Genomic DNA, 14,890 nt, shown 5'->3' with positions numbered 1-14,890 from the left:
CCATCTCTAAAAACAAACAAGAAAATAAATTAACGAAAGCTAGAAAACATGGAGAAATGCTATTAAATTTCTGAGAAAAAATATTTACCAAAATAAAATTCTATACCTATCTGAATATGAGGATAAATGTGTTTTCAGATATGTAAATTCTCAACAGAGTTACTGCCCTTGTATCATGTTTTCAAGAAAGTATGGGAAGATATGTTCCATTAAGATGAAGAAGTAAAATCAGAAAGAGGAAGTCATGGAATGGAAAAGACAAGGGATCTAATACAGGAGAGAGGCAAAGGATCTGGATTTTGCCAGGATGCTGGCAAAGGAAAGCCCCATAATGGCAGATATCCAGCATCCTAGAAAACAGTACAGAATTTAATAGAAGGAGAGGAAAGTCCATACGGATGTCTTCAAGAAATAGATTAAGCTGATAGATTACATGAAGTGTTTGACTATATTGAGAAAAGTTTTCAGTCCAGTGGAGCATTTGAGAATGAGTTTATGATAGCTATGTAGAATATCAAGCAACCAAAAAGAATAGACGCAAATACAAACTCTTGGGAAATAAAGTTGTATAAGAAATGTAATTACAATATACTCCAAAACTGAGATGTAAATAATGTTAATAGATTCATAGTTATATAAACTATAATTATGGATTTAGCCCAAGTGTATGCCACAATGATGTTGGAAAGATGGAGAAGGGGAAATATGTACGTGTTTTGGGTGTGTGTGTCAGGAGGTTATATTAAAAGAGGTAAACCATATTCCATAGAATGAAGTAAATTAAATAATGTTTAAAATTCAAAAATAAGAAATAACAGTATAAGCACATTATTAAAAAATGGATGTAAACATCAAAAGAAATAGCTAAAAAAAAAAATTAAAAGTGGTTACCATAAGGAATCAGGAATAGGAGTTGAAGGGGAGTTTGGCTTGGGGACTGCTTTTTTCTCACGTTTTATTCTTAAAATTATGTACATGTATTACTTTGATAAAAATAAAAATTAACTTTAAAATGTAATGCATTAATTGGCTCATTGCCAATTAATGTTTAGTAGAGATTAGTTGAAATTATAAGTGGGATGATGCCTAGTGGAATGAAGGAGGCATATACCAAAGAACAGAAGGTAATGCTATTAGGAGAGGTGCAATTTGTATTTCCAGCTCATTTACAATTTTTTTCTAGGTCCAACCTAAGCTACATCTTTGATCTCACATCATAAACTGTGTTAGAGTATTAATCACATTTAGAAGCTGTACTAAGTTGTTTGGGACACTGGGGTCTATATGGCAAGTCACTACTCCAGCACACTAAATGCTATCACCTCAGCCTCAGTGTGTTAACTCTTCTTCACTGAGTGCCTAATACAGTATCCAAGGGGTATCTTGAATTGCCGGAAGAATATTGCATTGTTTACATGTAGAGGGTGAGAGATAGAGGAGAGAAAGCTATTGCCTTCTTTCCTCCTTAAGTTTCTGTATGCCTGCAGAATTTAAATTACAAGTCTCCTGGGTAAAGATGATGCCCAATTCAACATTCTGAATTGCATCTAGCAATTGTTATTGCTCAATAAATATTGTAGTTGTAATGCTTGGAGGGCTGGGATGCTGTGGCTTAGACAAAACTGTTGCCAGTGTGTGGAAATTAGCTCACGCTGCCATTATATTTCTAGCTGACTCGCAAGTGTTGAGCCTGTGTTGGGCTGCTCATCATGTAATACTTTCATAGCTTCACTTCTCAGCACAGTTCAGCTAACATGGGTCTCAGAGCCCTGTTACAGCTGCAGCTTCTTTTTTATGGTTTATATGCAGTTTTTGTAATCTGCAGTAATGAGCTAAGGATCTGAATGGTAGGAAACAAAGGAGTAGCATAAGAAAACTCTATTAGAGTTTTCAGATGTCCACATCCTCTTTTCCATTTGTTCACTAAAGAATATGGGCCGGGTGCGGTGACTCACGCCTGTAATCCCAGCACTTTGGGAGGCCGAGGTGGGCGGATCATGAGGTCAGGAGATGGAGACCATCCTGGCTAACACGGTGAAACCCAGTCTCTACTACAAAAAAAAAAAAAAAAAAAAAATTAGTCAGGTGTAATGGCGGGCGCCTGTAGTCCCAGCAGTCCCAGCTACTCGAGAGGCTGAGGCAGGAGAATGGCGTGAACCCGGGAGGCGGAGCTTGCAGTGAGCTGAGTTCACACCACTGCACTCCAGCCTGGGCCATAGAGCGAGACTCCGTCTCAAAAAAAAAAAAGGAATATGAACAGCTATTATGCATGAAACGCAGTGTTAGACACTGTGGGAATACAGAGCTACAAAGACATACTCCCACATCTCAAAGAAGTTACAATTTAGACAGAGAAATAGAGTTCTAAATATTACCAGTATCAGGTAGAATGCTCTAAAAAGAACATGATCTCTGGAGTCAGAGGATCTGGATTCAAATTCCCTACTCTCTAGGGGCATGACTTTAAATAAGTTACTTAATCTTATAGAAGCCCCTATGATGTGGAATAATAATGATGATGATTCAATGAGTTATTGCTTACTCAGCAAAGTATCTGGCACATAGTAAAGCCTTAAAAATAATAACATGTATTTATTTTGTCGTATTTGTGATACTATTATTAATACCACACAGAACAAATACAATGTCATGGGAGCAAGGTGGAAAGAGTTCCTTCTGACGGTATTGGAATAAGATTAACTAAGGAAGTGGCAATTGAACTGAGCACAAGAACAGGATTTTTATCTTGTTGAAGAAGGAAGGGGATAGTAGTTCAGCATTTTAGAGTTGGAATAGTATGAACAACAACAAAAAGGCATGAAGGGTTTTTACTTATTTAGGGATCAGGTATGCTGAGGGTTTGTAGAAAGAAATAATGCTGGAAAGTAAGATGAATCCAAATTAGGATACACCTTAAATGTTACAGGAAGGGAATTTAAGGTTTATACTGTTGGTAGAGAGAAGAGTTAGGAAGTTATTAGTTGTTACCTAGTTCAGAGGAGATGAGGAGGGTACTGTGGACCCCTCCCTGGATACTGGAAAGATAGGAAACACAGTAGATACCATCAAGTGACTGAGGTGGGTTGTCTTGACATCAATTAATGTGGAACCCAAGAGGAAAGTCTGATTTACAAGGAAAATAATGATTTTTATTTTGGAATTTGGTGACTGTTGTAGCCCTCAAGTTTATTAAAAATTTTTCTCTCAAGAAAACGTTTTTAAAAATCAATGGTTATGTGAGAACTAAAGTTTTGTGTCACTTCAGAGGCAATATCATATGAATAATTTGACTTACAAGTAGCCTCCTATGTGCCATACCAGGAAGTCATATAATATATAATGAATGTTATTTGCTTTCAGCATAAGGAAACATTGGAAATATTAACATGCTAAATACTTTCTATAAACCATCAATGTCCTGTCACACCTTAGCAGGAATTGTAGTATCTAAGGTAATGATTACTAATAATTTAGCAGGAAGAACATCTCTTCACATTGTGTTGATTTGTCTTTGCACCTGCTTAAATTACTTCCAGTTGAAGGATTTTTACCAACTTATCTATAAGGCATGCATAAAAAGCCATAATTGAGTATTCACATAATGCTAAATTTGGTTGGGAAGTCAGCAAATTGAATTGAAAACAAGATCTCCCTTTTGGGTAGCAGCACTTTTATTCTCCTCACCCACAGATTCTCCCTGAGATGTATCCCTGAATTCAGTAGATATTGTACGTGCCTCAAGCTAGAAGCAAGGGAAGTAAAAATTTACCTACAAGTCTTTTTGACATTTATTATTACAGACCCAGTTGGGATGATTTCTGTTAACACCACCAGTTATGACCTTGAACTCAGAAGGCTATAGGAAGATTAGCTGGCTAGGAGATTGGATGAAGTAGTTTAGTGGAGCTGAGTGAAATGCATCTGCCTATTGTGAGGCATCTGGCTATAGCTTGAGTCAGTTCTCCAAGATTAAATGGGTATAAATAACAATAGAATATTTTCCCACTAGCTTGCAAAGCATCTTACTCTCCACACTCCTGATACTTCTAAGGTCAGTGAGAAAACATGAGAGGCCCATATCTAGTAATGTGAAATATCTTTTATTAGAGGATTTCCCTGCTTGGGTCTTTCAAAACTAGAGTTACTGCACAGTTGATCATTCATTCATTCATTTAATATTTTTGTCTTCTTGTGTATCAGGCACTGTGCTTCTAGAGAAAGAGAGTGTGCTTGCCTCTTGCCCTTTCCCTCTTCTCACTGGCTGGAATATAAACAGGTGATGAGCCATCTGAGACCATTCAGAAGAAGGGATGGCAGAATAAAAAGATAGGAACTTGAGGTTCGACATAGTAGAACCACTGTATCAGCTCTGCGTGGCTTATATATTTGGAGATATATATGAGAGAGAAATACACTGTAACCTTTTAATTTGCCAATATGTTAGATCTTATTATGCAGCCAAACCTATTTGCTGACCAATATAGGTTAACATGATACATGGGCTAGCAAAAACATTGAAAGAAATTTTGAGAAAAGGAAAAAATGATCATCTGTAATCCCGCTCTTCTAACACAACCATCTTAAAATGTGTATATTATCTTCTGAGCCTCATCCATATACACATGTTTTTACATAATTTTAATGAGTTTACATACCATTTGTCATTCTGCTTTTATAGGTTTAACTTTATATACTACGTGTTCTTCCATGTTTTAACATAGTTGTCATAGTTATTTTTAGCAGCTTTATACCATTATAATGTGTCGCTGCACTATGATTTATAAATCTATTCAAAGGATAGATTTTTAAAAATTAGGTTTATTACATGATCTGCGTATTGATTTTTTGATAAATCTGGTTGGATCTGCAAGTGTCTCTTAAATGCTTAGCTTGAGCCTGGAATATATACTTGGTAGGAGATGTGTATAATAAACAATGAACAAATGCTAGCTGGAATTATCATTATTATTATTAGGATTGGATTACTCTGTCTATTTCTAGAGGTGGGAAAGTTGAGAACAAGATCTTGTTTGAAATGACAGATGAGTCAAATTGATAGACAATTATTCTGACAACCTTTACTGAGCTATAATGAACCAGTATTGATATGCCACTTGTTAGTTGTAGGGTTTGTGAGTTATGCTTATTCTTCAGATGTTCTGGGCTGGAGTACCAACTCAGCCTTCTTCTATTTCTCACATTTAGCCATGTCTCCCTCCCTTTATTTACTTTGATTATTTTTACTCTATACTGGATATTTGATGCTTTCTCTGTGGGGCTTACCAGTCATTTGTGAGCTTGCTTAATGTTTTGGATGTCCTAATAGAATGGGATCACTAAGAAGAGCAGTCCACAAAAGAAGTTTCATGTTTTAAATTTTAAACTTCTCATTTAGTATTGTTTTAGCTAAAAGTCTAATATGGCATTGACTGGAGATGATAGGGTTTCTTATGTTGGTGGGTTCTCAATGTCAGAATAATCAGTTAATTTGGGAGTACTTCTGGTAAAATGTATATTTTAGAATTTTAAGATTGAGTTTATGTTTTATTGAAGTGATGTCATGGGAGCAAGGTGGAAAGAGTTCCTCCTGATGATATTGGAATAAGATTAACTAAGGAAGTGGCAATTGAACTGAGCACAAGAACAGGATTTTTATCTTGTTGAAGAAGGAAGGGGATAGTATTTTAGTGTTTTAGACTTAGAATAGTATGAACAACAACAAAAAGGCATGAAGGGTTTTTACTCATTTAGGAATCAGGTATCAGTTTTAATATAGGATCAATTTTAATTAAAATTGCGTATAGTTAATATTATCACATTATTTCAAAGACCAGAAAGGTGTTAAAAGGTACACAGTGACATGTCTCCCCACAGCATTCTGATCTACCTAGTCCCCCTACTTCTTCTAACCATTGTTAATAACTTCTTCTTTATAGAGTTTCCCAATACATATATAATAAAATATAAATGTAGATTATTACATTGCCTCTTTTTTCACATTCTTCTGTACTTCAAGAAGCATCTTTTGAAGAAATGGATTTTTTGTATATTTTCAACACACATAAAATTTAATAGATGATAGTAGTTTCTGGTAATATTACAGGTGTGATTAAATTTCAAGAGCATAATGAGAGTCTAGACCTTGGAATTATTTTCTTCTTTGAACATTCATTGAACTAACACCATAAGAAAATTCCATGTAATATAGTTTGTGCTGCTAACAATGAAATGAAATAACAGAGCCAAATGGTCAGAGTACAGCCTGAAAATGTGTTGGATTTCAAAGTCGAAGTTTTCACAGCTGTGCAGCACTTATACCCCACATATCTATACTAAGACAAGAATATTGTGGCTGGATACCCTATAAAAGATGTCACATTTCACATTTTCACTTTGTCGTTTCTGAAGTCTAGTATCAACAGATAAGATCTAAAACCATTTATTTCAAGTGCATAAAAGACTGATGATATAATATGATATGCTTTTGACTGTAACAGAAACACCAACTCAAAGTGGCTTGAACAATAAGGACATTTTTTTGGCTCTCGTAACCTAAAATCCAGTGGCAGACAAGTCTTCTGGATTGATTGATATAACAGTTTATTTCATCAAGGGACCCATGTTTTCTCTGTCTTTGCTCTCTGCTATCAATGATGTCTACTTTATTTTCAGATTGATTTTTCTCATTTTTATAGGAATTTGATTATTCACTTTTCCAAGATAGAGTGGCATGGAGTGGCGAAAGACCATTAAGGAATGCTGAACATAAAGGAATCCTGGGGACCTGACCCTCAGTTAAGACATAAGAATGACCACCAGGAGTGTGCTCAGTGAGTTTTAGAATGAATGGATAGAGAGCAACATGAACAGGTGCTCTTGTTTAGAGACTAAAGTATATCTTATTCAAGGCCAGTCATTCTCAACTGAAGCTGTACATTGAAATCACTGGGAAGATTAAAATGAAAATACTGATGCCCAAGTCCAATTCCCAGAGATTCTGATTCATTTGTTCAGATATTGGAATTTTTAAAGTGCTTTCCATGGGATTCCAATGGGTAGACAGGATTGAGAACTATCTTCTAGGAACGATAACAGTTCAGAACTTTTAGGAAGAATAAAACAGAAGTCAAACGTAGAATTAGCTTTTAATTCCTAATGAAGTAATATTGGCAGTTTATAAAATTGGTTATCAAACATCCCATGTTTATTAAACACTTACATTACATAAAGCTTAAAAATAGTCCATTATTCTAATAAAGATAAAGGCAGAATCAGAACATACATTTTTGTGGTTAAGACAAAAATAAGAAACTAGAAATGTCTATACTTTACTCTCCTTTTGTTAGTAATTAACAGCGTATTTGCTAATCCTCACATATTCTGACTCCCCCAACTCTTGAATCCACTCCTTCTCCTCTAATTCTATTGCTTTTACCTCAGATCAGCACCTCATAATCTTCCACATGTATCACTATGCAATCTCCTAATTGGATTTGGTATCTCTTCCCTTCAGTCTTTCTTTCACAAAGCTTCCAGATGAATTTTCTCTCAGGAAAACTATTACATCGATCATATCATTCCTCTGCTCAAAAGTCTCAAATTCTGCAGCTTGGCCTTTCAATGCTTCTATAGTCTGGGCCAAATCTACCTTTTGTCTATCTCACACTTCACTTCTTCATTCACTCCATGCTTTGGTTAAATTGAATTAGTATATCATATATGCAGTCTGCCTATTTACTTATTAACACTCTGCTTAAACTTAACTTTTCCATAAAATATTTTCTTTCTCTTTTTTTTTTTTTTTTTTGAGACAGGGTCTCGCTCTTTCATCCAGGCCAGACTGCAGTGGCGCTATCTTGGCTCACTGCAAGCTCCACCTCCCAGGTTCATGCCATTTTCCTGCCTCAGCCGCCCCAGTAGCTGGGACTACAGGCGCCCACCACCGCGCCCGACTAATTTTTTGTATTTTTAGTAGCGACGAGGTTTCACTGTGTTAGCCAGGATGGTGTCGATCTCCTGACCTTGTGATCCGCCCACCTCGGCCTCCCAAAGTGCTGGGATTACAGGCGTGAGCCACTGCGCCCCGCCTCCATAAAATATTTTCTATAATTCAGCTGAAAAAATATTTTCTTTCTCAAAGCCCTGTAGGATGTTAACTGAATTTCTCTTGTGGCACATATCTTGTTCTACCCTCTAATATAGTGATGTGTATACATGACTTACCTCATAGTCTGGCAGCTTTGCATCCTTTTCTATGCTTATATTTGTTGAACGAAGTAATGAACTTTCTGTTTTCCTGTCTTTATAAACTTTAGACTAGTTTTACACATTCCTATGGTTCCAGAACAGTTGGAGGAGTTTAATACGAGGGACTATTGATTAAAATGTCTCACATTTTAGTCAGGCACAGTGGCCCATGCCTGTAATCCCAGCACTTTGGGAGGCTGAGGCGGATGGATCACCTGAGGTCAGAAGTTCGAGACTAGCCTGGCCGACATGGTGAAACCCCATCACTACTAAAAATACAAAAAGTTAGCCAGGCATGGTGGCAGGTGCCTATAATTCCAGCTACTTGGAGGCTGAGGCAGGAGAATCACTTGAACCCAGGAGGCAGAGGTTGCAGTGAGCCGAGATTGCGCTATTGCACTCCAGCCCGGGCAACGAGTGAAACCCTATCTCAAAAATAAAACAAAAGTCTCACTTACATTTCACCTGGCAGCTTGTTAATGTTTATCATTATCTGACTAGTTCTTTAGCTACTGTCATGTGTCAGACATACAAACTCAATCTATAATCCCCACAACAGTCATCTCATCCTCATTTTTCAGATGAGTAAACTGGAATTCAGAGACAGTAAATAACTTGTCCAAGTTCCTTCATAAATTGACAGAGCTGGAATTCCAGACCTGCTCTGTGTCACTCCAGAGCTATACAAGACAGGGTTAAAAACTGAAAATAGAGATGAAGTCTAAATATTAGGCTAGTGATGTTTTAATTTTTTCCCAGCTCATCCACACAAGGTCAAGTTTCCATCTACTGATTCACACATCAGTCTATTCTGACTCTATTCCCAGATCTACCAGCAAAACCACTTCCTATCCAAATTTACAGTCAAACAAAGAAAAGCCAAATCTGCATGAGATACCTTGACTCCAGCCCCATCCAATCCTGCAGAAACCATTAGGATTTAATAGTAGTGACTGAGAGGCATCAAAATGAGAGAATACACAGCTTTGGACAAGAGATGAAATTTTATGGGGTAAACAAAATTGGTATGAAAGCTCAGCCTCTATATTCAGTCTCTTTCTTGCTTTTTACATATTCATAGGATGTAGAGACTTTGCCTACATGATCTCAACTTTCAGTTTCAAAGTGAATTTTTATGACTGTTATATGGATAGTCCCTAAATAACCATATTTGTTTTCAGCCTTGTGGATATTTACCTAACATTTTCACTTCTCATCTGGAGACAACCTTGTGGAAACTACGAACTTCATTTGAATAAATAAAATTTTGATCCAGTAGGTTTAGACCTTGAGAATTAACTTTAATGGGAATTTGATAAGTTGGGTCTATAGCTGTTACTAGAATAGAGTTATTATTTAGTTCAACAGAGAAGAGGACATCCATTTTTCTTACTCGAAGGTGTCCCTCTACTATAAATCCCTATGCCAAGTCAGTCTCATGGAGGCCAAGTGCAAACATAAGAGGTAATAGTAGCAGGGATGGAGATTCTTTTAAAACACTTGAGTGAGAACTGTGGGCATGACTAGATACCATAAGGGATATTAGGAGAGACATTTTGGCCATCAGACTTCTATGGCATAGCAGAGCTATAACTTTAATTCCTCATATAAGTTTCATCTAGTTTTTGGATACTCTATAGAGTAACTGTCATTGTTGAGGGCAGGACTGAACTTTCCAGAGTCAGAACTGTCTATACCAAAGGTGCTTTTTGGTTCTCAAGTAATAATACACAACTAGACCCAATGGCTACCCAGGTACCATGGAGATTCTGTGATGAAATATGAAACTCAAGATAAAGCGTTTCCCCGAATCTCTAAAATACAGGAGCTGCATTGTTTCTAGTGTGCTATGCCTTTTATTTGTCTTCCTAACTGTTGCCTAATGAGTCCCAATTGACACATATATAGAAAGGATACCAAATTGGGCATAAATGTGACTTTGATTCTAAGTCAGAGAAGAAATTAGATGACCTGAACAGTAGCTGATATTTGATGCCCACCAGGTTCTCAATATTCAAATCTTCTCTTTTTTTTCTTTTTTACTAATTAGCCCAGAAGTATATGCCATTAACTAGATAATGTTATACAAGATAGGAAGTTTAATTTTCATTCCTAGCACATGAAATTACTGTTGAACACCTTAAAGTCTCTTTATTTTTGTTTTTAAGTTTATAAAACTGGGAGATTAATATCTTGATCTCATAGGAAGGCTGTGAAACTAAATTAGATTAATAACCAATAAATATGGAAATGCTCTAAGCAAATGAATAACAACTTATTAAGTACATTTGTTTATAACTATGTTTAAGAACACTTAAAGGTAAATTAGTACAAACCTTTTAGAAGACACTTTGGAAATATCTATTAAAATTCAGAGTAATAATGTTAGAGAAGGGGAAAGGCAATTTTACTTTTCACTTGATACCAGTCTGATTTTTTGAGCATTTAAAATGCTCATGTTATATAGCATTTTAAATTAAATAATTAAAAATAAAGAGTACTGCACCTTTTAAAAGTAGGAATGCTCTAACAGCAAGTGAATTATTAATGTTTGTTTTTATTCCTCACAGCAACTGAAGACTGATCAGTTATATAGTTAGTGTTTTTTATTTTAGAATAGTAATGTATTAATGGCTCAGTGTGCCGCGATAACAGTTTCAACATAAATATGTGTATTTTGTATTCTGAGCATAAGACATAATAGCTCTAATTAAAATGCTTCTAGCCATCCCAGAAGCACTTCCAAGAAACCCTCAAAAGCCTGTGTCTTGCTGGGCGCGGTGGCTCAAGCCTATAATCCCAGCACTTTGGGAGACCGAGGCGGGTGGATCACGAGGTCAGGAGATCGAGACCATCCCGGCTAACACAGTGAAAGCCCGTCTCTACTAAAAAATATATATAAAAAAAAAATTAGCCGGGTGAGGTGGCGGGAGCCTGTAGTCCCAGCTACTCGGGAGGCCGAGGCAGGAGAATGGTGTAAACCCGGGAGGTGGAGCTTGCAGTGAGCCGAGATCCGGCCACTGCACTCCAGCCTGGGTGACAGAGCGAGACTCCGTCTCAAAAAAAAAAAAAAAAAAAAAAAAAGCCTGTGTCTTTTCATCTCAGATTTTTTTTTTATCAAGTTGTACTCTAACTCCTGATGCCAGAGAGATGAACAAGAAGATCCAGAGCAAAACCTCCTTCAAAATCTTCATTAATGAGGTGTAAGAAACCTTCCTAAAGCTCCTACTATAACAGGAAGTGCTGGAAAAAACTTGAGGGAAGAGGAAAAAAAAATTAAAAGCAGCCTAAGAAAGGACCAGACTTTGAAATATTGCAATAATAAAATATTTTACATCTCTGCTTTGATATTGTCCTCTGAAAATACTTTACACTCAAAGATTCTGCTCTAACTTTGAGTTTACTGAAAGACTAAATCACCCTTCATTAGTGAGCACTGGTTTAATTTGTCATACAAAAACTTTATAACTTATTTCTATTTTAAAATAAGGTATTTTCACAAACAAATGCTATTTCAGCCAATTATTTTGCACAATAAAATCAAATATAAAGTTAGATTCTATTAAGAATATGTAAAGGATCAATTCAATCGCATCTAAATTTATATTTATATATTTTCTTTGATAATTCAGTTGATCCTATAGTGCCCTGCTCTTAGCTAACAGAGAGTGGATCCCAAACCTAAGGCCTTCCAAGATAATGCAAAAATGACAGGGTACGGAACACACTACGCCAAAACACGGCACCTTGGCATTTGAGAAAACAGCTGAAGCCGGAAGTCCTCTTTGACTGTCTCTCACCTTTCTTCCTTGAAGCAGGCCATAAAAGAAATTATCTGAACTTCCTCTAAAGCATACCATAAGACCCTCATTCCAAAGAGGTCCTCCATATATCTAGAGAAAAGGAATAAAGCTACAGAGACACAGAGAAGAAAAGAATCTGAATACACAGGCTTTGCTAAGTTCCCCCAATTTATTACCATACCCTTTTGTCCCTCAATCATGGTTCTGCCCCACAGTCCATAAAATTCCACAGATTTCCCTTTTTTTTTTTTTTTTTTTTGAGGCAGAGCCTCACTCTGTTACCCAGGCTGGTGTGCAGTGGTACAATCTCAGCTTACTGCAACCTCTGCCTCCTGGGTTCAAGCAATTTTCTGCCTCAGCCTCCCGAGTAGCTGGGACTACAGATGCATGTCACCACATCTGACTGAATTTTTTTTTTTGTATTTTTTGTAGAGAGGGGGTTTCACCATGTTGGCCAGGCTGGTCTTGAACTTCTGGCCTCAAGTGATCCACCCACCTCAGCTTCCCAAAGTGCTGAGATTATAGGCCTGAGCCACATCACCCAGCCTGGGTGTTCATTTCTGAAGGCTCTTGTGTAATTGATGTAAAAGTTAAATACATTAATATGCTTTTCTCTTTTTAATCTGTCTTTTGTTGTAGGGGTCTCAGCCAGGAGCCTTGCAGTCAGTGAGGAAAAACTATTACATTTCTCTCTTATGACAATTACTTTTTGGTTTTTCTAATGTTGCAAACTCACTTCTGAGACTCTTAGCATAGATTAAAAAATACATGTAAATTAATTTTCCCATTATATGGAGCTTGAAACAGATTGCTAATCTCAATTCAGAAAATGCCACAATTAAATCTGTGAGGAAAGCTTTTATCAAACTAAACAGAGAAACAAAGGAATAGACTTTGGAGCATACAAGCTATTAACAAGGTGCAAGTAGCATGTGGCAAACAGAAGGCAGAGCTATTCCCTAAAAGTTTTCTTTTTATCTTAAATAACTTTTGTAGGATTTTAGAGCTTAGTGTTGGCATAGCTCTGTTTATGTTCTGCTGTTATCCAGCAAGAAGAAACATATTCAACATCTATGGCAGACTTCTTGTCATTCCCTAAGATCTTCTTCCAGACAAATAGAATTTTTAGCTGGGCATGGGGCCATCCAAATAAACACTTCCCAGAACCTTTGAGCCAGTGTTGCCATGTAGCTTGGTTCTGGCCAGAGATATAAGTGGAGGTGAGAGCCCTAGCAGCTTCAGAGCCCTCTTTTTTTTTTATTTTGAGATGGAGTTTAGCTCTTGTCGCCCAGGCTGGAGTGCAATGGCGTGATCTTGGCTCATTGCAACCTCCACCTCCTGGGTTCAAGTGATTCTTCTGCCTCAGCCTCCTGAGTAGCTGGGATTACAGGCACCCGCCACCACCCCAGCTAATTTATTGTATTTTTAGTAGAGACAGGGTTTCACCATGTTGGCCAGGGTGGTCTCGAATTCCTGTACTCAAGTGATCTGCCCACCTTGGCCTCCTAAAGTGCTGGGGTTACAGGTGTGAGCCACTGCATCCAGCCTAAATACACCAAATTTAAGGCTCATAGAGTCCACTTTGGTAATGAACCACCACTTATTTAAAATCTGATTAAAAATGCATGGTGTCTTTTTTGTGGACAACACAGATAAAAAACAAAACAAACAAAATAAACATCATAGTGAAAAAACCTATTTTACAATACAGTTAAAATGCAAAGTGAGGCCTGAGTTCTTATCCCAATTGTACTACTTGTTTTTACCATTCTATAATGAAATAAAATAAATATATGGATTATTATAGATACAAATTAGTGCAAGTTGTCCTCAAGAGAGTTTGAATAGGTGATGTCACTTCATTAAAATGGTGAGGTAGAAGCAAGGTGACTTCACTTCCTCCTACTGAAAGGTAAAATTTATAACACTGAGGCTGAGCCCAGTGGCTCACGTCTGTAATCCCAGCACTTTGGGAGGCCAAGGGGGCAGATCACTTGAGGCCAGGAGTTCAAGACTAGCCTGGCCAACATGGTGAAACGCTGTACTAAAAATACAAAATATTAGCTGGGAGCGGTGGCATATACCTGTAATCCCAGCTACTTGGGATGCTGAGGCATGAAAATTGCTTGAACCCAGGAGGCGGAGGTTGCAGTGAGCCAAGATCATGCCACTGCACTCCAACCTGGGTGACAGAGTGAGACTCTGTCTCCAAAAAATAAAATAAAATAAATTAAAAATAAACATAAAGCACTGAGATTATTACCAGCCGTATTCCAGAACTGAAATATAAGGTTGAGACAGTTCCTGGGACCACACAGAAGTGAAAAACTCCATGTAGACACTAAGAGAATTTGACTTTTATATCCGTGATACCCTTCCCTCAATTTTCCAGGCACCAAGCTTGCAGAAAATTTCCCCCAACTCATGGTTACTACACTGGAAAAAGTTAGATCAAGGTAGACAACCAACTTTCCCACCATCTTGGGTTCCCTGTACCTGCTTCAATCCATGGAAAGCATTGCAAGAGCCTGGAGACAGGGGGTGGAGGGGGTGGGGGTGAAATTCATGAGGACAGTCAGAGACAAAGGCAGGAGATGGGACTAACATCCACAGACTGGGAAACTCTACTCTGTATCTTGGCCAAAAGAGACATCAAATCAGAGTGGCTGTTCAGCAGCACAAGGAGGTATGTTTCATGGATCACCTAGGCATTAACCACTAGGCAGTTTTTCCACACTGCAAGGATATCCCCTTTGGGACCTCCTCCATCTGTGAAGGGCACTGCTTCAAAGTTTGCTAGAGCCAAGGCAAACCTGGGCTTAAGAGCCATATACTGCCAA

The sequence above is a fragment of the Trachypithecus francoisi genome, unplaced genomic scaffold, assembly GCF_009764315.1.
Source record: "Trachypithecus francoisi isolate TF-2019V2 unplaced genomic scaffold, Tfra_2.0 Lachesis_group4, whole genome shotgun sequence".
Taxonomy (NCBI): Eukaryota; Metazoa; Chordata; class Mammalia; order Primates; family Cercopithecidae; genus Trachypithecus; species Trachypithecus francoisi.
This window is presented reverse-complemented; position numbering follows the sequence as displayed.